The 27,149-nt window shown below is 44.0% G+C and overlaps 1 protein-coding gene across 1 annotated transcript in view; it reads right to left on the bottom strand.

Moving 5' to 3' along the window:
* Nucleotides 1-27,149, bottom strand: part of PDLIM4 (PDZ and LIM domain 4) — a 659,501-nt gene that overhangs the window by 203,570 nt on the left and 428,782 nt on the right. The window lies entirely within an intron of this gene.

Below are 27,149 nucleotides of genomic sequence, written 5' to 3'. Positions count from 1 at the left end.
CAGGTCACTTGGGCCAGTGCTCAGCTGATAAGCAGTAACACCAGGTGTAGGAACCCGAAAGGTTGACCTTCCTAGCACATGTACAGGTGTGGACAGGACTGCAGGGACAGCTAGCTATGCGCAAGGTGGTCACATGTTGGAAAGTATGCTGCACAAGTGGAGAAGCCCAGGTTCATCGAACTATGCTTTGCTTGTGTTCTCCTTAGGAACCCATTGCAAACCCTCAATGCCCAAAGCGAACTATGACTTTCTTGGTTGTATGTGACCTTCTGCGATTCTTTGACGCATTTCATTTTCCGCTGATTCGAGCGTGTGCACATTTACTGTTTGTGTTCCAGGAGGAAAGACTCCTAAAGACATCAAACAGGGGCACCTCCAAACTGGTTTGTTTAGATCAAGAAAACAACATTCATGAATCAATGTACGAGGACCCACTTCTTTAGCCCATCCCGCCGACATGGCTATCTAACCATCCAACCCACCAAGCTCTTAACATATGTCTTGCTCCATGCTGCCCCCTCTTGCATGCCACCTCTGCCAGGGCCGCTGGTTCACTACTTCTTTTGTTACACTACCACTGTGTACAAAGTGATATTCTGTGAACGAGCCAATTAGTCTATAATTGGCTAGGGTTCATCTCATAACAAGTTGATGATTTTTCATTATTTAGGTTCTTTACAAACAATTCAATAATAACATTTAAAGGCTTAGTTAATTAACTTTTCAAAGCATCTAAAAATCAATAAAGGGTTATTGCACAGCTCAATATCTTCCGCTGTATAACAAAATATTTCATTTCATTTGTAGTTCAGTGCATAGTTTTTTCCTACCATTAGTTTTTTTAAATTAATTTGAACTTGGTTGAGAAATGGACAAGCAAAGCTAAAGTTAGGGTATGGTGGCCAGCATCTCTAAGAGTTGTCCCAGGCACAATACATTGATGTTGCACAGGTGTCAGCTGTGGAAGGATGTTCATTCCTCCACTGACCGGACTGTAGTCTTCGGAGATTTCTTCTATTTGTTCTTTTGTAAGGTCATGTAGCACCCTCTCACCTAGGTCAGCCACTCCACAGGATGCTGGTCTGGGTACAGAAACCAAGAGGCACATCCATTCACAGAGAGCCAGGCCTCACACCAATGTGCTGCATTTCTAAAGGAATTTGATACAATTGTGAAGGAGGGGGGGCAGGCTTAGGGTAGCAAGAGAAGGACATGTACCGTTTTGGGACGGTTCTGTCATCTTGAGTCTCCCTGCCTCTTTCTCTTTGCTTTCCCCTCCACTTCCTCTGGAGCAAAGCACTTTGGGTGTGATACAATAAGGGCAAAGTCCACACATTTCAACAGCAGGGAGTCAACCCCTGAAGCAGGCTAGCCTTAGTCTAATCACCTGGAGACCTTTGCCTATAAAAGAAGGGATCTCCTACCACGTCTTTGAATCATTGTGAAGCATCTTCACTTGAGAGGATTTCACTGGACATTGCTGAGAGAACAGTCCTTTAAAAAGTCCTCCAGTTGTTAGGTGAAGGCAGGGTTCTCGGCCAGCCAGAGTGGTACCCAGGACCTCACTGTGTTGAAGGACGCCTGCAGTTGTGTGCCAGCCTACCCCACGTTTGAGAGGCCAAGAACAAGGAGCCATCTTTTCCCTGAGGCCCTGGAGTGGGACTCAGAGCAACCTAAGAAGTTAAGTCCTGCTGGAACAAGACCGCCTCTCTGCCAGACACAGTGGTACCCAGGACCTCATTGTGGTTAAGGACCCTTGCACGTGTGTGCTAGCCTCCCCGTGTTTGGGAGCACAAGAAAAATACTCTTCTTGTCCATCGAACCCTGAATTGGGACCCAGACTATAACAGCACCACGATAGCTAAGACAGTCTGGATTGCAGTGTTTTTTGCTGTTGAACTGCTTGGATCATGTTTCAAGAATTGTTCAGCACATTTGAACCAGCAGGACACTCTTTTGCTGCCTTTTGCTTTCTCCTTATCTTTGCACAGCACCAAGATGTTTGGTTAGGCGTTGCTGAACCTCCAAGACTGCAAAGAAGGTACTATTGACTGCTAACTGCCCCCTTAGTCCATTCTTTGGCCCTAGAGACTGGTTACGTCACTGTGAACCCTTTCTGCTCAGAAGTAAATATAGTTTTTCAAGAACATTGTTGCTTTTGCTTGCCTTCCACTCCTGATTCATCACCCATAGTGCTGCATCTATCTCTGCATATTTTGTGTTTCTTCTACAGGGTTGGGTGTTTACACAGTTTTCTAGTTAGTTAGGATTGTACATGGTGTGTCTACTTAAAGTATATATTGTAGAATGTTGATTGGCCGTTCCTTGGAATGATTGGATTGTTATACTTTGCTGTTTGGGTAGCTACTGAACCACATTCACACCCCTCTTAAGAGTATTGTCTTCCCTCTGCCCATGTTACACTGAAAGGCAAAGGAGGTGTATTACTTGACTGTGGCTGTTTTACCTTTATGGTTGTGTTGGCTCGTGGTTTGTAGTAGTGTGAGGGGTGAGTAGGCGTTTTAGCCACTATTCATCATTGTACTCCTGCTGAACAGAAATCATTTAATCACAGAGGGAAATAAGTTCAATTGATTCAAGATTCCCATTGCATAGTCTGCATACCTAAATAACATACTTACCACCATTCATCTCAAACACCAAATATATATCCGGCAGAGTCCCACAGGGATGCAGCCTCTCTCCTCTGCTCTTCAACATGTACATATGCACACTGATGAAAATCATTTGAATCCACGGACTCACTGCCTACAACTACGCAGACAACACACAACTGATTATGAAAACAAACAAATCCCAGGAACAAAATAACAGCCTCAACAACTGCCACACAGACATCTACAACTGGATGGCAACGAACAACCTTAAACTGAACCTGGCAAAAACTGAAATAATGCTCTAACCCACCGAATTCGACAGAGTGATGGACTGGCTGACAGGCATGTGAACGCAACTAGAGATCACAGACATAGTAAATAACCTAGGAATACTCATGGACAACAGACTATCCCTGGAACTGCAAGTCAGCGCAAATTGCCAAAAAATACTTCTTCCTTCTATGACTGCTCAGAGGATTACTCCCCTACCTTTCATTCTCACACTGTACCCTCACAATCACATCCCTGATACTCACAAGAATTGACTACACAAACAGCCTCTGCCTAGAAATGCCGGAAAGACTCACCAAGAAACTCCAAAGCGTCCAAAATACTGCAACCAGGATTCTATTAAGTCTAAACAGAAGAGACCACATCACTCCAGCACTGAAAAGCCTACACTGGTTACCAGTAAAAAAACACATCAAATTCATAGCTCTGCATCAGCCACAAAGAGTTGCACAGACAAGGAGCTGAATTCCTCCAAGACCAGATTAGCCGGTATCGCCCAGGAAGGGACCTAAGATCCAGCTACGACCTACAAATAGAGGCAAAACATTATGAAAAAAGAACATTCGGTGGAACAGCATTCTCACGCCTAATTGCTAACATCTGGAACACCATTGCCAAAGAAATTAAAACCACAGAGGACCATAGCACCTTCAGGAAACAGCGGAAACCCTGGCTATTCGAGAGACAATGACACCGTCAAAGGACACCTGCAACAATAACAGCACAAACAACTAGAGTGGAGATGAGATGGGTCAAAGAACCACACCCAAGCACCGGGCTAGATACCGCCAAGCAGCAACCAAAGAGCCGCACCAGAGGCTCCAACAAACTGATCGACTTACTAACCCATTCTCCTTTTCCTGCTCCTCCAACAAAACAGATGCCATACCAGACATTAGGCTAGGCACACTACACATAAACAACATAGAATCAATTCTATGTTCACACCCCGCATCTCTAGATGCTGAAGCACACCTAGAGTGAACCACCCACATAGTCCATAAAACCATCAACAAGGCAACTACACACCAAGACACCGGATAATGTTACAGCTGCGGCCACCCGTGACTCTAGATCCCTTATGGACACTACCTAACCAGTGCGCACAACCAAACCCACCACAACCCCTCTCAGCACACCTACAACAACGCAAAGCGCTACCACACCCCCAAAGCGCTGAATTTTACCCATACGGTTACAATACATGAGGCCTCCCACACAAACTTCCACATGCAAAACAACACTGACAGATGCTCCTTCCTACTGGTTCTGAACCTAGCCTTTCACCATACCCTGACTAACCTCCTCATCCTCTCTCTTACAGAGCCACACGAGTGCCTGTAGACAGCCCGTGGTTGGTTGCAGTGCACAATATAAATCAATATAACATACATGCTGTGACCTTAAAATGTTATACTTCGCCCCTCAACCTCACAAACCGGGGGTACTCGCAAGCTAAACCACAGTACAACACTCACATCATCAATATACAACTGACGAAGACCTGCGTCCACATGTGGTAACGTATATCACTATAATTCATGATATATTGTATTGGTCTCGATTTATTCAGTTGGCATCTGGTTGCAAAGTTTTAATTAACTATTGGACAACAGTATGTACAAAAGCTAAATAGTTCCAGTCTACGTCTCTAATCAGACAAACAGGTCACACAATATTTAGAACCTGGTTAATTCCCCCACTCGCTGATTATATGTTTATTTTGACATTCATATTATATACCTCTCATGCAACAGTTGGAATTGTAAGATTACTAATTCCAAGAAAGCAAAAATAAAATCTGTTGTTTGGAAATGAATAGTTAGCAATCAATAAAGAATAGTGGGAAATGTTCTCCTGTGGGATTATTTTTCCATGTACATCTGGTATTGAAAGATCTATTTACATGTCGTGCAGCATTTTGGTGTTTTGCGGAATTTGTATAGCATTGCCTAAACAGTGTGTGGGTTTGCCACCTTACGGTTTCTGTTCTTGGCTCTTGGTCATCTCTCTGTTGAGCTTTGTGTGTCATGGGGTAGCTTCCTGTGGGAGTTCATGGTATTTTCCGTACTGATATACTTTGTCTTCGTACAGTTTTTATCTTGGTTTATGATGCATAGATTCCTGTCAGCTATTGTCAAATATGTTCCACTGCAGGTGTAGAGTGTTGTAGTTCTGCTATACCAATTGGTGGGTGGCAGTTCTTCTAGGGCCATTGATCCTAGTACTCACACTGCCTTTCAATTTGTGAGTTGGAACAGCTTTTTCCTACATAGATCATGACTGATACTTGCCTTGCGGATGCCTGTCGAGGGGTGTTGGTTGGAGATTTAGCAATATACTGGATAATCTCGTACTGCGACTTACCACAGTCTTTGATTCCCTCTTTCCACCTGCATGTGACTTATATTCGACCACTGTGGTACTATGTGAACTGTACAGCCATAATTCAGTGTATGTGATTAGAAGCATTGTCTCGGGAGGATAGCTCAGGGGAAACACGCTCGTCTTGGAAGCAAGACGACACGTACGCAGGTTCGATCCCCGGGTCCACGCTTAGAAACCTCTGGGTACTAAGCGCGTTATAAATAACCAATTATAATAATAATTATAATAGATGATCTACCCCTTTACACAAAGTGGGGTCTTTACATCAATGAAGAGAATTAAATGGGCTTACACAGTTGACTATTACCTGTACATAGTATACGTCTAACCTGGAAGTCTTTGATGAAAAAGTACACAGACCATTGAGAAAATCTAATTCTGTCCTTTCAATATAAAAAAAAAGTAAATAGGTACACCACAGCAGCAATCATAAATACTACTTAAAAAGAAAAGTCCTTGCAGGTGACTATGATAAGTTAGTCAGTACATATATAGATCTCACTGCTATGCAGCGTTAAAGCTGCATAGCCACTTCTGTCTTCAGGCATACCACTCAACAAATGACTTCCAAATACTACTAACAGCTTTGCAATATGAAGATTTAGCAAGGGGACTGATGTTTCATCTGTGGATTTGTTTGAGGGTTCTATTTCCTGAGTTACCAACTTAGACACATGTTTGTGGTATTATCTTTAATGTTTTGTTTTAATGAAAGACCAAATCCATCCAAACTGGGTTTTTTCCTCTTTTTACCACTCTTTCCAGAATGATAGACTCCTATTCAAGTGATTTTTTTAACAGGTTCAAAAGACTTGCTTTAAGTGTCCTACTGTTGAGTTGTGCTGCCATCAATAACAATGGGATGCATATTTAGGTTTGGGTAGAGGCCAGATAGATCCCGCCAAAGCACACTGCACATATAATAGACAATACAGAGTCACTCCTATCACTCCCCTCTACCTCTAGTAGAGACCATCAAATTGCCTGCACTGCCAAGAGCCCAAGCAGGTGGGGCCTGGGATGGTCCGGTTCCCTCTTCTTTACCTTTCCCTTGCTACCCTGTGTGGTTCCCACATTCACCTGTGGAAGGACACCTCTCAGTTATGGAACAAAATTGCAATGGCAGGAAGACAGAAGACTACACTGATTTGCAAAAACAAAAATGTGAGGTAATCCAGCACTGATGTTTGGTATTGCCCTTGTAGTCCTTGTCCTTTTAGTATTTCACTCATTGACCTGCCTTCGACTCCATTTTCCCATCAGTTCAAACTTCCATGTAATACCGATGTCTCCAGTGGACAACGTTTAGCCTTAGTTTTTCTAACCAGTCTCTGGAAACTTGTACTGTGTTGCGTCTTCTTTCCTATCCTGTTGGCCACTATGAATGTAAGACAGAATGCCAGTGTGCAGTGTGAATGTGATGAGTGAGTCCCTGCAGTGGCTCTCAAGTCCCCTATGCGAATGTCAACCTGCAGAATGAAGAACGAAAAAATATGTAACTCGCTGTTTGGTTCAGCACCAACTGCACCAATGTATCCTACGTATGCAAAGGGATATTCTCTCAGATGACCTTTCAAACCGTATCCCATTGACAGCTTCGAAGAGAGAGGTGTCACATCAATGGACCAAGTTGACTGACAGCAAAAGTCCAACATTGATGACGTCACTAGTGACAGCACATCATAGCAGCATTAGTCATGAAGCAAACTCGCATTCCTGCATGAAGATCCGCAGACACACACACACAAGTATACATGAAGAACATGCTTATACGTTCCGTAGACAGAGGGCAGGTACATTTACATACTGCCAAAAGATTTTTCTTTTCTTTAGCCAAATGCAGAAACGCAAGAAAGCCAAACATACGTGTACCAAGCTTGAAGACGTTTTATTGCAACTAATCATAAGGAGCTACGGGAACATGTAAGGAACCTTTAGGGTGCTGTTGCGACTAACCTCTAAGAAGATATTAGAACACATAGAGAAACCATAGAATGACTGTAGTGAATACATATGAGACCACATTTATCAAATACATGGAGGAAGAGATTCAGGCTCTGCAGCACGAAGCACAGAGACAGTGTTCACAGCTAAGGACAATGACGGGTGGAAAATTCCTGATTCCTGAGACAGTGAGCCACCTGCAAGAATTCAGAATAAAATACTCATCATTGCAGACAAAAAGGCTTTGTTTTGCGGGCTTAGCCCGCGTGACCCAGCAGAGCCTAACAATGGCTATTTACTTGTGGTGAGAAGAGAAGCTATTCCGAGCGAAGCAGTGAAGACTGATACATGCGTTGGCCACCAAAGCTTGCAATCTGAAGGCACTCTCTCAGGCTAGCTGATCAGACCAGTGGCAAGAATAGGAACACATAGGCCTTCTGACTACGTTGAAAAGGTACACCGAGCGCTGGGAACAGAATAGGGTCCCAGACCTGGGAGGATCCGCTTTAGCCAATCCAGCCACTCTGATCATGGGGTGGTGTAGAATGTTGTGCAGGCCAATGGTCTTTGTGCAACCCCAAAACAATGTAATATATCATTTTTGGGGAAGTCTCAGGTGTTGCCACCTGACATGCTAGGCCAATGAGGATTCTAATGTTTACTGTCTCCATAGGTAATAGACTCGAGCTACCCAATTGGGACACCGCTTAGTTTTTCTGGGATGGAGTTGATGTTTGTGACGTCACCGAGGTATAAAACCGAGCGACACCAGCTCAGGAGTGGTGATTGCTGGAGATTTGTGATTTCCTGTTCGATCCCCGTCTATTGGAGAATAGACCGTAAATTTTGCCCCATGGCTGAGTCTTCCGTTATTGCCGGGGGAGGTTTTGATGGACCTTAGATACTTTGCTGACTTGTGATATAATTGATACAAAACCTCCCTCCCCCCCTCTGTCATCTGGCCTATTACAAATGCTAGCTCTAACAATGTTGAGTTAGTTTGACTGAATGCTCTGTATGTGCAATTGGGGGCTTAGATAAGCCCAGAGAGGTGTTGTCTCCTGTCTCCATGTACACTTGTGACTTAAGAAGTTACCTGATTAACCTTTCCTGTGAATAAAGCCCAAGTTACCTGTCACCAGATTTCTCCTGACTCTTCTGTTCTTGAATCCTTACACAACATGCAACATAGTTCATACTTGCCTGTTTTGCAGTAGTATGTTCATTGTGTTTGACCTTCCACTGAGTGTTGAATGTACATTAGTACCCGGCGGTCCGTGCGTCCACGGGATCCACTAATGTGATCGGCTCGTTTCCGAGCCATACCACATAATAATCCTGTGGACGCACGTACGTGTCCTGCGTTTGTTCCCGGCGGGGGGCGTGCATCCCCTTAGCCAATGAGGAGGCTCGAAATGGGGCAATCCCTGCTCCGAGCCTCCCCAAGGCTGGAGGCTGCCTTCGTCCCCTGCCGGGGACTCAGGTAAGTTTTTTTTTTCCTTCACCCCCTCCCCTGCAAACTATACCCTTCCCACCCTCCCAACCCCACTTACCTTCTTTTTTATTTTTCTCGGGAGCGAACGCGCTGGGAACGCTTCTGTTCCCAGCGCCTCCGCTCCCGATGGCCGCCATTGGAAAAGGAAAACAGATTACGTTTTCCCTTTCCCGGCGGCCATTTTATTTGATTATTTTATTTTTTTTAAAATTCTGTTTCGAATCATGGCAGAGTTTCAGGACAAAAAAAATGCCATTAGTACCCCGGTCTAACAGGCCGGGGTACTAATGGCTATAAGACCCTTGGCGGCGGGCCAATACCGCCCACGGAATGGCTCCGGGGCTTCGTTAAGGCTCTCGCGCCTGTAACTACATCCCGGGGGCATTACCTTGGGCGGTATTGGCCCGCCTCCTCGGGTCTTATTGCCACATTATGTCCCTGGAATGCTGCGGTTGTGTGTTGGAAGTGGGGAACCTGGTTTCTTTTATAGCTTTCACTTTCAGAGGGAACATAGAGCAGAGGCAAAACCCAACACAGAATGAAACAAAGAATAATGTGCTACCCACTGGCGTTGACGCGTTTAAGGAATGTCGAATGACAGTTGATTACCGTTGGAAATAATTGCACCTCCTGTGGCAATGCCCCTGACCTGCCAAGTCGTTGAGAAACAGGAAATGTCTGACGGCAATTGCATTTTACCCATTAGTAACCACAACACTGGGTAAACTCTTTCCATCCTTCCTGGACACACACAACAATGGATTAGGGAGGGGGCAGGGAAGCATTCCAGTTTTTTTTAGCCTCATATATTTTTTTCTGGTGCTTAACATCTGAAGCAATGACCAATGAACGGTCGGTATTTTGTTTAATCCATTCTTCCACGTGTCCGTTAGCATCCTAGGCCACAGGAGCCATGATTTGGGCTGCTTCTGGACATTACGTATGGGGGATTGTTGTGCAATGACTCATGCCCCGTGTAATGGCTTCCGCGCGAGGCGCAGGCCATCGGGCGGGGGATCTTCGGGCTTGCTGAACGTAAACAGCCCACAGAGGGGATTTCCTCTGTGATTGAAGACACATGGCCGGCCTGCCCTCGCGCCTCCGTCCACCAGAGCTCGTGCTTTGGAAGGGCGCCAGGTTTCGGAGACACCGGACCCAGGTATCCCGCGACCCAGCGAATCATGGTTTGATTAGATAATAGCTGAAATCACGGAAAACAGCCTGCATATCTGTGCTAAAAAAAGACATCCTATGTATGGAAGATGCAACCCCTCCTCGCATACATATCTGGCTAGTATAGCACACCGTTTGACAGCCAGGTTGAATTAAGCGAACATGTATCTTTCTAATTCAGCACAGCTGACTTTTGTTTTATAAAATCTTGTTTGAGTTAATTAGGAAGAACATGTTCGCAATTTGTAAGAGTATGTAGTGTGGCAATGAATTGGGGTGAACTCCCCACATCCCCCTGTCAGCGTTTTACCCAGATTTTTTTTGTGGGGACCTGTTCGGATCAGAGTTCAGATCAAGCTTTTAAAAAATGTGTCACTCTCAGTGTAAAGGTCTCGAATGTCTAGGACAGGATTGGATGGCAGAGCTGAAATGCCCCAAGATCAGTGCCCTTTACGTACACATGCCATTCATTTTGCATAAGCCTTTTACCTTTTGTGGAGGGGTGGGGGCGGGTGGGTAAATGTTGTTGCTAGACTCATTTTCTCACTCGTAGCTGCTTTTATTTTTGTATTTAATTTATTGTGTTTGTGTTACGTGCTACATACCTGAAGCCATTTTAGAACAAGAGGAGTGGTACAGGACGTTTGCGCAAGGACGCTCATCTAGCGGCGAGAAGGTCAATGTTTCACATTCACTCTTGTGGCTGTGTGCCCACAGATACGCTATACTGTCCCCAAAACTGTTTTGTGGTGTAGCCTAGTTCTGGGTCGTGTATGTCTTTGTGGAGGGGGCTATAAATTGGACTGACTGGGAATGAAAGAAACATGGTTCCTGAACACTTCCACCACTGCCATCAACACCCCCGGCGACACTTAGATCCAACCAGGCTTTGCAACCTTGTCAAAAACAGTCTGAATAAAACTGTTCAGTGAATCAGCATTCATTCACCCAGAGTCCCTTGAAAGCACTGTGTCTCCTTCAATGCAACAAAATTCCCTTGATGGATGCATCGTCAAGGTCCCCCTCAACCACAGCACAAATATCACAACCGTGACAAGATCGTCGTAATGTCAATCTAAGGTGATGGCTCGATTGCTCACAATAATCCAGCCCCTGAATTCCTCATTAACATGAAAACCTGGTTTCCATTGTTGCAGAAAGTACTACTGATAAAGATGGGCACTCATTAGATATACTTTTTTCATGGGATATGAAACGTTGCACCCCAAACTATAACCCCTATTCTGGTAAGTCTTACCTGTAGTCAACTGTTGGCACCTCACCAACGGCCAGCCCTCAGATAAACCACATTAACGCCTACATTTCTCTGGAGACATAAAAGTTGCCTCTGTAGACTTGAAGAACACATTTGAAAATACTCACCTTCTCATAGAGTTGGGTGATTACCCCACCCATAGACGCATTTACAACAAGGCTGGCGAGGCCCAGGCCTAGGGACGCAGTTTGACAGAGGAGCAGCAATTTTTTGCAGTTTATTTTCAATTTACTTGTCATTTTTAAATATACATTTACTGGTTGAAGTTTTGTAAATGTAAAGCCAATTTTGCTTCTCCGAGTCTGGCTGCTCCACAACACTGCAAGTCATTTTGAGCTGTTAGCAGTCATACTCTGACAGCTAAAGTCTTTGGTGGCCAAACTTTGCAAATGTTTCATTGTTAGGGTGAGGTTTTAAACAAAAGAAAAAAGTAAAAATTAAACTTGTACCAAACCCAGGGTGGTTTAGGTATTTAGTGATTCAGTCATACAACTCTCACAGACATATATGACAGATATAAAGCTCTGTGGTCATGCTTAACCTCCCAAAAATGCTCTTTCATATGCAAAACAGCCAAAACCCTATTGGTTTTATTGGTGCAACTTCACTTTATCTTTGGAGTTCTTTCTAATCAATACACACATACACTACTTTAAGCAATTACTTTAAAAAAAATGTAAAGTGTTTTATGGTTAATTAAACCTTTTAACACCACAATTTATCAAAATAAGACAGACAATACAGTAGTGAATATTAATTAATAAAAAACATCTCGATACAATATTCACTATAAGAAATGCAGCAATAAAATAATTAAAAAGAACCAGTTAAAAATACAACATTTCCATCATGAAACCAATTACATTAATTAAATTTCTTCAATGGAACTAATCATCAACTCACTCATTTTTTCTTTTATCTTCAGCCAGATGTGATTCAAAGTAAAATTTACCATATTACTACTACCAGAATATAAAAGGCCCCATATTTGATCAGATTTAAAATTTCCCAGTTGATTTTTCAGATCAAGATATCCTTTACGATAAAGTTCATGTAATCCTACACAGTCGGTAAATAAAAATCACTTTTATTTTGAAATACAAAATATGCCTTTTTTAAACTACTGCAAAACTTTGGGATTTATCTTAAAAGTAAAGGTTAGAAATGATGCATCATTTTACAATGTTAAACGCATGCCTATGCTTAGGTCAAGCAGAGTTCCCACTGGTGGCACTAAAATGATGTTCAGAAGCAAGCACTAATGTCCCTCCCTGGCACCACATTTCAGAGGACTGTGGCCGCCCAAAATGTGCAAGCCTGAAATAGATCATAGAGAAGTTAAAATAGCAAAAGTAAATCAGAATGCGCAAGTGCATCAAGAAACCTGTGAAAGGATACACAAAGCCATAGAAGGGTGCGAGAGAACCAAAACTGTGTGCCAAAGGTACACAGTGTTTCACAGCTGTAAAGGTGCTCATAAAGATATCCATTCAACCATCTTTATAGCCGTTGCTCAGTGTTAACGGGCACCCTGCTGGGTTTATCATGTGTTTCTGATGACATTCTGCTGCATGTTCAGTACTACCAGGAGAACCAACTGCAGATTATGTCACACAATGCATAACTGTGATACATATAAGTAATCTTTACATTAACCATATTTTAAATACAAGGTAGGTCTTTTGCTGTGAAACAGTACTTCAAACGGCAGCAGGACATCTATATCTATACCCACACATCTCGAAATCGTCCTATGTATTGTACAGTCCAACCAAATCTACAGAGTTAACAAACATTTTAAATTACTTTAAACGCAAGCTGGCAAGACCCATAGCCTAAACCACACCCACAAAGTTTATATTGAGCTGGAACGGCTGATCCATTGCTCAATTTTAGTGTTGGAGTGTAAGTTATTTTGAACAATTGCACAAACAGTAATGATGTAAACAGTATATACAACTTCATTTGTTACAAAAAGGTGCCTGCATCGTGCAGCTAAGAGGAATGCTTTTGCTTCCCACAAAAGAATGTTCAGGGCCGCCTTATCCATTACTCCACCATAAGAATGCACAGCCAAAGATTCCAAGAACCTTCTCCAATGTTCTTTACTCTACTGAGGTGTTTATGCTCAGGCAAAGTTTACAAATTTCACTTGTGATTTTGCCGTATTTTAATGGCGTTCCTGCCCAAGGGATTGGAGGTACATCGGCTGCAGCACGTAACTGGTCTTAATTCCATTTTGCGCCCTGCTAACACCAGAGATCTAACCATTAGAAGGGGTTTCAGTTCTTTTTATTTTTTATAAGATGTGCCTGTACCAAACGTTACCATTTGAGAAGACTGGATGTAGAAATTTAGTTATGTTGCATTAATATTACAGACCAGTCTAGGTGCTTCTCATAGAGTGACAGCAGGTAATTTGTGAGAGAAATCAGAGAGAAATCAGAGAGAAATCAGATATTGGGACTCATTACAAGTTTGCAATATTTTCCCCGCCGTACCTGGTAATTGCACATTCGCGGGTGCCGGAAGAAAGATGCTCCCCATTCTCATTCGGCCCCATAGGCCGAATGGGAATGGGGAGGTCGGATGCACAGGCACCGGGTGCCATTCTGCCCGCCAGGTCGGACCTGGCCGGCAGAAAGGCACACGCAAGCACAACTCGTAGTTTGCCGGTCCGGGAACTACCGTACCAGCAAGCTTACCGGTACCGTAGTTCCCGGACTGGCAATTAGGCCCATTAACATTGAAACCAGAAATCCTCATTCCAACCTTCTTCTCACTTGTGTCCAGTTGGTAGACAGCTTATGTTCATATCACTTCCTCTAAAAGATTGTTTTTGGACTTAACCGAAAGTAGGCAATTAGCTGTAACAATTGCCTCTAGTGCACTCAAGTCTGTTGAACACGCTGCCGTCACCAACTCTTCGGCAGCAGAGGTCTGAAAACACTCTTTCAACTAACATAACATAGAAGATGACAGGCTTGAATTAATAAAGAGGAAGTAATAACTTTCTAATGCCTGCAACCTTAAAAACATCCTTAAAATGTTATGGAGCCAAAATGGGGGTGAGGGGGTGTAGTTTGGACAACGCAGACATGGTTTGTTGAAGGGTCATAATCTGGTGAAGGTGCAGAAGTGGAGTGAATTCGGGGGCCACACGCACTTACATGGGCCTAAGGCAGCAGAAAACCGCCACTGACCCCACCACCATATTCAACTACCTTATTGCAGAAATAACAAGAACATTACAGTTCCTGCCTCTATCCACTGTAAAAAAAGCAAAGAACTTCGAAAATCATTCACAAAGACTGTGGCCTCATCAAAAGGAAAAGTTGGGCTCTTGACGGTACAATGGTGCAAAATCAACACCACTTGAAGATGTCATAGTCTGTAAGATTCATGCTTGCAGGTATCACTGGGCCATTTAATGCACAAACAAGGAAAACTATACTGACTTCATAGCAGAGGCTGCTAATGAATCCATAGAACTTTACCAAATAAACACCGTAGTCACCAACTCTGAGGACATCACACCCAGCAAGAGCACACCAAAGAATTAGCCGATTAACAGGCCTCATTCTTTGAGGAAAACAGTTCTCAAGATGTTTGAATTCATTGGGCACATGAATAGCAGACAATACCCCCACACTAAGCCCCAGAGGACCCCTGTCAACGGCTTCTATTCTTTCAAGCCCACTAGTGACCAAGAGCTTGCTAAATGAAGCCAGTCTCGGGAGGATAGCACAGGGGCAACATGCTCGCCTTGGAAGCAAGACGACACGGAGCAACAGAGGTTCGATCTCCGGGTCCGCGCTTAGAAACCTCTGGGTATTAAGCGCGTTATAAATAACATATCATATCATTAATACCACTCCTTACAAAAAAAACAGATGCAGACCTAATTGATCTGTCCAGTGGCGTACAATCTCTACATTTCATTGGGAAAATTATAGAGAGACTAGTTACATCCCAATTGCCGAATTTCACTGAATCAGATGTCTTGGCCATCTAAAAGCACAGAGACCCCTTTATCAATATCAGTGCTGAGATACTCAAATCTGCTGACTCAAGCCAGCAATCAATATTGATCCTCTTAGACCAATCAGCAGAGTATGATTTGGGTAGCCATAAGATATTTATCACTTGCCTCCAAAACTCTGTGGGCCTGGGTTAGACTGTTCTGAAATGAGTTTAGTCTTTTCTCAAAGATCGCACCACACAGATGAGATTAGACTACTTCCACTCCAAAAAGCCATGTCCTTGAAGTCCTACAGGGTATGTCCCCCACCCCATGGCTCTTTACGAAGGTAGGTTTGCCAGCTTGCAGGTGGCATATCTCAGTTCACACCGGTTCTCAGACTCTGTGCTGATGATATGCAATTACTGTGTAGAGTCCCCAAAGAAAACACTGACTAGGACAACCAAGTGTCTTCTGATGAATTGAGAAACACAGAAATCCTCATGCTAGGCCCTACCAGTAGGAATAACCACCCATTCAATTGGCCATTGGTGTTCGGAGCAACTAGAAACAAGTAGTTACATTGACGGATAGAGCATTGCACCTATCTTTTATCCGACAAACAATCACAATGTAAGAATTTGCCTTAATTGGATGAATAACTATTATTTAGATTGGCTAACCTGAACAAACTTGATCGCCGATTAACCTCCTTTAATACTGACGGTAACATAATTAAAGTTTCCAAGGTTGTGAAAACCCTAGGTATCTACATTGACATACGCATTATCCTTAACAAGACAAACTAATGTCATGACCTCATCGTCTGCTCACACTTGTAAACTCATCACTGCCTGCAGACCCTTTTTGACACCGCCCAACTGTTTCAAAATAACAAGAGCCCTAGTCCTCTCCAATCTTGACTATTGTAATGCTCTTTATCTAGGCAATTCTCAACGGAACCTTAATGAAATGCAAGTGATTCAAAACAACGCCATTAGAGCAGCCTTGAATATCTCAAGGAAACAACACATTTCGGAAACTAGACATACCTTAAAATGGCTAAACATCAAGCAAAGAATTGCACTGAAAACACTGTCCCTCACACATAAGTGCTTATATAACCAGGCTCCTATCTATCTGTCCAACAGTATCACCCACCACACCCCAACCTTGTATCATATTCCTGTAGTCGATGTGTGTATTTTTTGTAACTTGCAAGCATAGCGCCCAGATGCATACGGGCTTGGCACGCTCTACAAATAAATAAACTAAACTAAAGTGTATTTCAATTGATTGTGAAATATTTTTACCCCTCCCCATGAAATCCCATTTGATTGTGTTAAATGCCTTTTGATGTTGGCTAAAGGGCTTCCTCCTAAAATGTAATGCACTTGTTTGATACATACCTTTAGTTAATAAAATACCCTCCACATAGGAGGTGTCTATAAAAATGCCAAGGATGTGGGATCATTCAAACCGTGTGAACATTTTGTCAGCATGTTTAAGCTAACATCGGTCTAAAATGACAAGAAACAGGAGAAGGGGTAGTCTATGATTCCTGTGTGCATTATAGATTGCCGCCCCCAATATGTAACAGACCCCCCAACAACCCCACAGTGAGGTCATATATTCTTAGAAAGGACTCTGAGCTGCTATCATCCGGGTATTTGGGGCATCAAATTCCTTCCAACTGGCCAAAGGAAAGGGAGGGTCTGAGAGATGTCTCTGGACTTCAATGAAATGAGACGTTACATAGCCCCTTAATCACAGGGTGTTTTCCAGTGGGCTTTTGCCATTATAAAACGCTTCTGTAAGCCCATAGTGGCTTTTTTTAGAATCCCCCAGAGTGGAAATGAGGTGTAGAACCTATGCATTTCAAGTGTTTCTAAGCATTTTCAAGAGGACCGGTGCATTAGAATTAAATGTATGTTCCCAACCCCCAAATCTGATCATCCTCTAAAATATGAGACCCTTACCTCCTGCATAGGGTTTCCATGCAGGGGGGTGGGGGGAGCCAGGATCCTTTAGGAGCCAAAGGAAATGCCTCCCGTCGTCCACACACCTGGATTGCCACTGTGTGCACTATCAATTGAAAATATGCACGGAAATTGGGTCCGCCCGGATTACTGGGCTGCATTTGCATTTTGTAGTGCAAACATTCAAGGTGCACGTGGAGGGTTGCTAATACCAAACTGTCAGTGTGAGCGGTTCACACCACGGAATTAGTATGAATTAGATCCCCGTGCGGCTTTCTGGCAACCGTGTACCATCACCTCACAGAGGTCGTAGTACAACCGGTTTAGTCCAAAACTCGAGACAAAGAGAGGGAGAGAAAGAAAGAAAGAAAGAAAGAAAGAAAAGAAAGAAGAAAGAAAGAAAAGAAGAAAGAAAGAAAAGAAGAAAGAAAGAAGAAAGAAGAAGGAAAGAAAGAAAGAAAGAAAGAAAGAAAGAAAGAAAGAAAGAAAGAAAGAAAGGAAGAAAGAAAGAAAGAAAGAAAGAAAGAAAGAAAGAAAGAAAGAAAGATAGCAACTCCAGACCCCAACAGAGTCCATGAAAGTACCTGGCATTAGAAGGCGCCCTGCAGTGGGTTTAACTTCAGGAGACCAAAGCAGAGAGTGCGTGTGGACAAGTCTTGAGAGCTGAGTGTTAATAATTGCAAACTGTTACCCAATGGAAAAGGAAACTACAAGGATGAGTGGGTGGATGAGTTGCTTACGATCTCCACCTATGAAAAGGCAATTTGCAAATTGAAAGGAGAGACTGAAATGTTTATGGACATATGGGGGATCTTTCTCAATGTGTATGGTTAAAGTCTCATGGTGACTCAATATGCTGGTGTGTTTTGTCCAATTTCACTATTATCCTGAAATGTATTCTGATTTGCTCTTATGCTAGCCAAGATCATGCCATGTTACGTGGGGATGTGTTTATTGATTATTTATAAATTGTACTACCAAATGATACAGTTAGATATTCTTCTGTTTCATTCTCTTCTCCTTTTCTGGTCTCTTTTCAACATTCTCTCTTCTACTTTATCTCCTTATTTATGTTGTGTTATGCATTATGAGATGATTTTTTCTTCTTTTTCTTCTCTTTTGGACTCAATCTTGTGACCAGGTTTGTAATTTTATGAAGCTTGTTTATTTCTAATTGTATTGCAAACTTTATTGGTGAAAATAAAAATGATAAAACAAGAAAAAAAAGGAAAAGGAAACTACACATATTTAGCCAACTAATGGTACCGTTTCTTTGGGGTGCTTTTATGCAATGGATTATAATCATTTAACTGTAGCCAAGCAAAAGAATTGGGGAAAAAAACGATCTGAAGAAGCTGTGCCCTGGCTGCCAAAACTGACTTATTTTGTAGGAAAGCAGGGAGGAAGGTCCCCTGGCCAGGCCTCTTGTTTATTCATTCTAGCGCTTTAAAGCGGATCTCACGTTTCACAATTTAGACAAAAAGAATCCTCTTCATAAACACATGACTCACTCCATCTAGAACCAGTCATAAGTGAAAGCTTTACTTCCACCACCTACAATATGAGCTGGAACTCAGCCTGAGGGTGCTACACGGTTAATATGAACAGATGGGGCTCTGGCTACAAGATACCTGGCAGGGATACGCTCACTCAAACACTGGGCCAGAGAAGGGGTGAGGAAGAGGGACGCGCAGGTAGTTTGGGATTTACAGAAATCGCACATGGCGTATTTCTGAAAATATGCATGCATTCTTTCTTTAAATCCATTCCCACCCCCATTTTGAGGGTTGAATCCAATTGTCTACAGTTTTGCAACATGCAGCTACTGTACAATGTTTTTAAAGGCAAGCAAAGTGTACATTCTGACGCTTTTCTGCATTGGACTAGAAAAGGAGCAAGAAGGTGGGGTATACAGGATGGTCACTTTTTAACCGTCTTTGCTTGATGTCAACCTTTTTATTTTTTTTTGGCTCTTCCCTTCATTGAAGAAAAACGCTTTGCAAAATAATAGATTAAAATGGTTACCTGTATTTCTAGGATGTAGGAAAACAAATGAAGTATTTATCCTGATCAGCTGGTAGCAGGTTAGGCCTGCAGTATTCCATTTGGAATATTTTGTGTAGTAATACCACCAGGCCCATGATCTGGTGTGTGCGTCAAACATCATACGTTTTTATTGTTCTCACCACACATATGTTGAGATCCTCACCATGTGTGTGGGGAGAACCAGTGGCGGCTCCTATTGATGGGCATAGGGGCAACACCCCCTTTGTTGCATGGTAGGTGCAAGATGTACATTTAGAATAAAAACAAAACTTGCATGATATGATATGATATTTTATTTATATCGCGTCCATACACAAGGGAGGACAAAACAACGATCTTACTAAGCCCAGTGACATTGAGAACGCGCAAGTGCAGGGAAGAGGGAAGGTGGAAAGTGCAAGGGGAGAGGGTGTAGTGGAAAGTGATGAACATGTGATCAAAACAGCAGCAGGTAGTGTGGTCAGCAGGTGGCAAGTGCATGAATTAAGTGCAGAGAACAGGTGTCGATAAGTGCGGGTAAGGGGACTGTAGGGTTGCAGGTAAAGACCCAAGTGTGCGGGTTGCCAGGAGACAGTGCAAGTATGCAACTGGCTGGGCAGGGATCTGGGCCCGAAATCAGAGGGTAGCCAGCTGCCCAGTGCAGAAACAGACAGAGATCAGCAGGGGAGAGGAAGGGAGAAGGCAGAAGCGAAGAGGAAGGTCTTGAGGTGCTTTTGAAACCGGAGATGGTTCTGCTCAAGTTTCAGAGTGGCAGGGAGGCTGTTCCAGGGGGAGGCCCAAGCCAAAGAGAGATCTACCACCAACCTGTTGCTTGGAGAAGCAGCTAGCCCTGATGGAGTTGGAGGTGGAGCAGCGAAGAGCTTGAGTAGGAAGGAATTCCCTAAGGGAGAGTTGCAGTTATTTCGGACCCAGGCACTAGAAGGCCTTGTGGACAATGCAAAGGGTTTTCAGCTTAATCCTTGCAGCCACTGGGAACCAATGAATAATTTTCAGGGCTGGAGAGATATGATCCATGGACTTGAGGCTAAGGGAAAGCCTTGCAGTCCTGTTCTGGATGAGTTTCAGAGGGCATCTTTCACCTAGCATGGTGCTCCAGCATATCTATTCACTCCCATGAGTCAGGCAGCGGCAATGATGATCATATAATGCCCATGTGAGGTGGTGTAACGAAACAGCCTGGCACGGATACAGCCTGTGGATACAGAAGTGCTCCACACAGATGCTGGTGTCCTATAACATTGGAGTGCGGCGGCCGTAGAAGGTCTGGCCCTGCAGGCCCTGATTATATGCAGACAGTGTAACTTGTGCCCGACATTGTGACTGACAGCACCTATGGCCAATCTGAGGGCAGGATTGTCATGCACACATTCAAAAGTCCATTGGCTGTTATTTTGAGACATTGGAATTTCAATGTGTGTTGTACAAGGGGTGGGGCTGAGCGGCAGGCCTGGGCCTTGCATGCCATGTGAATGCACGTGCAGCAAGAAGACCACTCGAGCCAACATCTATCTGGCCACCGAGGTATGTAGCCAGCTGACCTACTGACTGAGCCTCACTCAATACCTGAGGAAAAACTCGCACTGCCTGCCCGTTTACGGCTTTTCAGACCATGAAATGCGGGTAAGTTTGGTTCCCCCGGACTCGCTCAGTGGTTGGTGATTAAGGCCTGCTCCACTTGTTGATATACCACTCTGGTTTGCTCTTTATGTTTGCTTTGTGGTGGCAGCGTGATTTGACTCGTTTCAGAAGCAGGGTCAGCAGCGAGCACAATCTGTTTATTATTTCCTTGTTTTTCCGCGCCCCTCCCCGTCTAGTGAAATCCCTCAGATCTGCGCAGAGGCGAGTAGCAGCTTCTCTTCTATGAATCTTCTCCACTAGAGAGGCATGGCTGTGAACTTTCTGCACCTCACCCTTTCTGAGCCAATGTTATTTTTTTAATTCATGTGGTGGTAAGACAAAGGCAGATCAGTAGCTGTCTGGTATGGCAGGTAAGAAGGCGGGTGCTTAATGGCTGATGCAGGCTGGAAAACAAAGCATACCTGTTAATGGAAAGGCTCATTTTTTGCACTGCCGCAGAGCAGTGGAGGACTCAATGGTCAGCAGACAGACAAATGGCGAGCGGGCCCCTGTGCCCTGCCCCACCCCTTCCCAGTCTCTCTCTGAGACACACATTGCAGTCAGACCCGAAACACTGTAATGGAGGCAATGAATCTATTAATGGGCGTTAAAAGACTGCCGCTTGGTGCACAATGCCCACTATTACTCTGTGTTAATCACTTCCCAGTTGTTCACTGCAGCTTGGTCCAGGGTGCTCTGACTGGGCAGTTTACTTCTCGCCAGAAAGGCACGCTCCTCTGCTCTAGCAAGTGTTTAATGTATTATAGTTAAGAAATAATGCAGATTTAAGCAGACCTGAATTGTGCTTGTTGTAATATTAGTTCAGGGCTGGATGTCTGCGCTCGGGCCTTTAAAATCACAACTTAAATAAAATGAATCATGTGTCCCTAAAGTTCATCTTTGCGCAACTCCGCCCACTTTGGGGCCCTGCCTCCAGGACCCACCCACTTGGGGGCCCTCTGTAATTTTTGTCCACGGGGCCCTTTGCCTTAAATCTGCCACTGCCGCAGATCCTATTGATGGGACTCGAGAAGGGGTTGGATGGATCGTGGGACCTGCTGGAGTCCCAGATTGGATGGGCCATGTGGTGCAGTTCTGCCTGTGCAGGCTCTGAGCAGGAAAACATGTCTGCTTTTCACCTGATAACATCTCCGTTAATATGGAATATGTTTTCTTTCCTGGCGTTAACTTGATCTTAATTTAGAGATGCATTTCATGATGCTTGGAAAAAATAAGCAGTGCCAATCACAGGGATGTTTTCTCTGAACCCGGGGAAGAAGCATTTCAACGTGTTTTGGGCCCCATTGCCTAGAGTTGGGAATACTTCCTGCATATGTTAACAACAATCCATTGATCTGGTACAATGTAAGGTTTTCATGCAGAAGGAGAGTGTACAAATGTATAGCTATGTTTTGGGGGCACAAGCAGTTGTGTGTTCCTAAGCAGATACTTCGGCAAATTAATGTAAGTAATGGGAATAATGAATTCAGGGAAACCTAGGTAAAGGACTGTGATGGGGAAAAGGATTCTGTTTTGATTATCATAGAGAACACGTTCCCTAATACAAATTGTATGGGTCGTTTCCCTAATGTTATCATTTAGGTTGTATAACATGAGTCACACCCTGAACTTCATTAACCTCCCAGCAGATTCACTGCCTGAAGGCAAGAGTTAAAGCAGTACAAATCATGTCTGTGTTTCTTGGACACTTTTTGTAGAGTTCTGTCTTTGGTCAGAAAGTGCACACTTAAAGTGACAGGGTTTTTAGTTTGTAAGATGGATAGTTAATTAGGGAACATGTGCATGCGTTCAGCCCCCCTGTATGATTGGTAAAGTCCTGCATAAAGCAATGGAGGCACTGGTGGACTGGGATCCAAAAGAGGCTCTGGGAATAAGTGGCCCCATATTACACATTTTCAGCAACCCCAACCCTTTTCCTGTGAGAAAATATGGAAATAAAATATGTTACCACACAAAAAAGGCCCAGGGTGCAGGGGCCTAACAGGAAATCTTCAGAGTTCCCTATAGGCCAGTCCACCACTGAATGGAGGGTGGTGGGGCTGTGAATAATCAATTAACAGGTCTGGTAGCCTCTGCAAAGCAGAACAAAGAAAGGCTGAAAACAAATTAACAAGTTAAGAGAAGCTATTAAGCTTATGTTGTCAATGTCACTGGGGGGCATTATAAATAAGAGATGAAAGGCCTAACAGGGCCCTAGTGATATGAGTGCCTTTTAAGGAGATCTGTGTGTTACTTTCCGGTAGCATGTCTCACTCGGCCTTTAATCCTTCACAAGGTGCTCTCTTCATAGCAGATCATGTACAATCAATGCACATCTTCTAGTTTCTAAGCCCCACCCACATTGGCTTACAAGATTTACACCAATGAAGTGGCTGGAGGGTCAGTCAGACCAGCCCAATATATTTAGTAGTCTTAAGTTAGACAATGAAGTTCCACATACATTCCAACATTCTACAGGGGCATTAATATTACCCAATGTATGGTGCTCAGTTTATTAACCTTGAAGCATAAAGGGCTCAGTTGGTTCTGGTGGAATTTAAACCTCTATTGCAGATTCCACAAACATACATACTGTGCACTGTGCTACTCCCTACCTACTATGAAAGACATATCATCAATAACACTTTCGGATGATCGTGCAGTGCCCATATACACACTGACTGCATCAGGGGTTTCACCAGTATACTTATTAGATCCCAGCGCAGGAAGCTTCAAATGATCCTCTCCACCTGTTGATGAGGTCTTAGTAGTAGTGAAAAGCACTGACACATAAGGCAGATCATTTAGCTTGCCCATTTCCACCATCAAAATAGTCCACAGCCAGGGTCGGACTGGGCCACAAAATTGTCTCGGCCACCAATGAAAAAGTGGCCCACAGTTGCAAATGGATATTCTTTCCTTTTGTGGCACTGTATGACAAGTACCCAAGGGGGAGTTGTTTGATAAAGTGTGATGCAAATTGTGCATTTTAAAGAATATTTATTCAGAAACACTGGTCAAAACTACTAGCTACAAATTGAATTAACTCATCATACTTGCCCAAATTATCAAAAAAGTGGCCCATTTTGACCTGAAAAACTGGCCCACATCAGCATTTTGTGTTTTTTGGTTCAGCCATGGGCCTATTGCCCTAAAGGCCAGTCCAGGCCTGTCCACTGCTTGACTTTCTCAGCTCCCTAAAATGGCAAACTGAGATCTTCAGATCTGTTTTGTTCATGTATAGACCCTGTCCGAATTAAAAAAAAAAATGTGATGTTGATGAGCTATGAACACCAGATACATTCACCCCTCAGTGTGTGTGCTTTGACGTATTTGCCCAGAATCAAGCACACGTGAAGGCGCTCCTCCCTTCTTTCTACCCCAACCTTGACTGAAGGTCAGATTGCATGAGGAGTGTTCACCTCTTCTGCCCAGTTTTTCATTCGGGTCAGAGGCAAGTTGCCAAATGATGACTCTGTGATGTCAAGAAGGGATGCACCACCTACCACGCTATGGACAGCAAGCTTCTCCCACCTGAGGAGCTCACTTCAAACACGCTAACGTATCCCCTTCCCACATCCCCTAGTGTTAGGAACCGCTGAATTATACATCCCTTTCAGTGGCCAGTTCCCCATTTGCCTCCCCATAGCATTAACTCATTGCTGTGTTGTGTTTTTATGCTTGTACTGTGCACTGCCGACTCCTTAACTGGAGGCTAAATTGCTGGATAAAGTGATATGATATGATATGATATGGCATTTGTAACGCGCCTATACACAAGTGTTTCAGTAAGGAGTAAAGTAAGGAGTTTCCATGGCCCGAAGGAAGACGCTACATTATGGAGCCGCTCGCCGGTGGTCTCATAGTGGACGAGGCACTGTAATTACCACTGAGAGTTGATTTTAACTTCATATCAAGGTTCGTATCCTTTACTGTTGCAGTAATCAATGCTTTAGGGGGCGGGACTTTCAAGCCATGATAGACCCGAGGGAGGACCTCCATGAGGGCTTAGGGCTGTGACCGGCCACGCCCGCATCCCAAAGTATTGATTAATACCATCAGTAGGTCAGGGCTGCCCCCGGGGTGCTCTTATTTATATTTTGTTAACAGGGACTGGGTCAACGATGACAGTGCTGGCCTAATTCCCTTTGAATCGTGAATGGGGCTGCATACGAGAAATAAATGGAAGCACGGGGTGGGAGAAGGCTGGAAAGGATTTGGGGGTTATAGTGGCATGTCAAGCCCACAGTCCTACCTTCTTGTTTGGCTGGTGCCACTGCCCCGGATCCTGATATATTTTACAAATCGTCTGAACCGAAGAAAAAAAAATGCCTTTGCATTATGCCATTAGTTAGTTTGCATATGACTGCATAAGGATTTCTTAGACCAATATCTCTTTGAGGGGTGGGTATAGGGGTTTATCAGAGGTAACACGGCATGATGATCCGACAACCAAATCGGAGGATTCTGATAGTAAACCACAAGGGCAAAGGCATGGCATTTTGAAAATGTTGCCCTCCAAGGTGCCACTTACCTATCATTTGCACACGATCAAGTGCATGTTGCACATGCCCAAATTGTGTTTGCGTGATGAATCAACTTTCAGGGCACTAGTGGTCCAGAGGTGAATACCGGATTCTAAACCATCAATCAGCCCCACACCTCTAGTACACCAGAAGGGAACCAAACAGATTAGAAACACAAGCAAACTATAAACCTCCTTGTCCAATTTTGGTAACGTGGACAGAATGGCAGGCTTATTTCTGAAATGGTCTTAGATCGTTGGTTAGTTGCAACACAGCAAAACTACAATTATTACCCAAAGACAAAAGGGACTGTCAAGTGAAGGTTGTATAACAATATCTAATTTATTATTATCACAAATGACAGTTGTAGCAACACTACGAAATATAACCCACCCCTTAAAGGAATACAGAGGACAGACAGTTTCAAAGAAGGAAAAGGCATGCACTCAGGATATGAACAGGAGTGTGGTCGGTATGGTTTATAACCACAACGGTTTAAGGTTACTTGGTTTGAGCACAAAGGTAGCAATGGGTCTTAATATGTCTCTAGGGGCCTTCCAGGAAGGACCAGGGGGACAGAACCACAATGTAGCTTGTTCTGTAGGTGTTCTTGGTGCTCAACAGGGTTGAGTCAGCTTCAAGGCGCTTTGTAGGCTGCTGTGACAGAGTTAAAGATGTGAGTCAGCTGAGGGTATCAGACGACAAGACGGTTTGGCGTGCAAAGCTGGACGAATGGCTACAGGCTGGCCACATGGTGGCTCTGGGTCAGGAATCATTGCCTCAGTGCTGATCGGTGGTTCTGAAGTACTGGTCAAGACATCTCAGGTGTATTTATGACATAACAGTAAGCGTTGCAGTCGGTTGCAGCTTGACGAATGGCTCGAAAATGTCCTTTAAGGCAGACGTCAGTAGATGCTCGTCGAGGCACTTCTCCCAGCTTCTTCAATGGCCTTGTGTTGTCCTTTCAGTTGGACCGTCCAAAGTTGTGAAGTGTGTTGCAGGCAGCTCCCTTGTCCTTGGTTGTAGGTTCAGAGACCTTTTGGCACTTCCTACCTAGGAAGCCTGCTGCAGAGCCTAGCAAGGCATGTTGTGTGCTGGCTGGGTACCGGTTCTGGAGCTGCTGGAGGGTCCTCTAGATTCAGTATCTCCCTCTGTTCCCTGGGAGATGGTTAGGAGAGGGATATTGGTTCCCTCTTGGAGGTCCTGGCCTTCCTTCACTGGCGGAAGATGCAAGGCAGACTGTACCTTCATCCAGGGTCCAATGTTGAGTTCTTCCTTCTGCTTCTGGTGAAGCCTTAAGATGATCTGCCAAAAGAGGTGTTCATCCCTCTTTTAAAGCCAGATGGGACACAGTGATTGGTGCAGGCTAAGCCTACCTTAATGAACCAATCCTGGGTCCCCATACACAATCCCCTGTATGCGTGAGGTCAAAACCAGAGTGTTGTGCAACAGAAAAGGTAAAGGGGTGAAAACATGTAATACTAAGTGCCCCCCATCTTCCTGTCTGTTGTGGATCAAAGGGTATCTCTGGTTAATGGAACTCTCTGTGCTTCCTGATTAAAGTGGCAGGTCTTCCTTGAAACTGCAGCGAGACCAGAGTCTCTGGCCCCTGCAAACCACATTCTTGTACCTTAAGAATGGGTTCCCCCTGTGGGGAGGACTACTGTAAACACGCAGTCACAGACATGACAGTTCATTGTCAATGAATATTGAGGCTGGGAGCTGGTTTCATGTTGACCCAGTTGCATATTAAATGTTGTTGGGTTTCCTTTCTCATTTGTTATCCTCTGACACCAGGCCCTATGTGTACCTGCCCCCAGCTGCAGGGCCCAACA

The sequence above is a fragment of the Ambystoma mexicanum genome, chromosome 3p, assembly GCF_040938575.1.
Source record: "Ambystoma mexicanum isolate Mex_15411 chromosome 3p, UKY_AmexF1_1, whole genome shotgun sequence".
Classification (NCBI taxonomy): domain Eukaryota; kingdom Metazoa; phylum Chordata; class Amphibia; order Caudata; family Ambystomatidae; genus Ambystoma; species Ambystoma mexicanum.
Note: the sequence above shows the minus strand (reverse complement) of the source record. Positions and strands in the feature narration are given on the sequence as shown.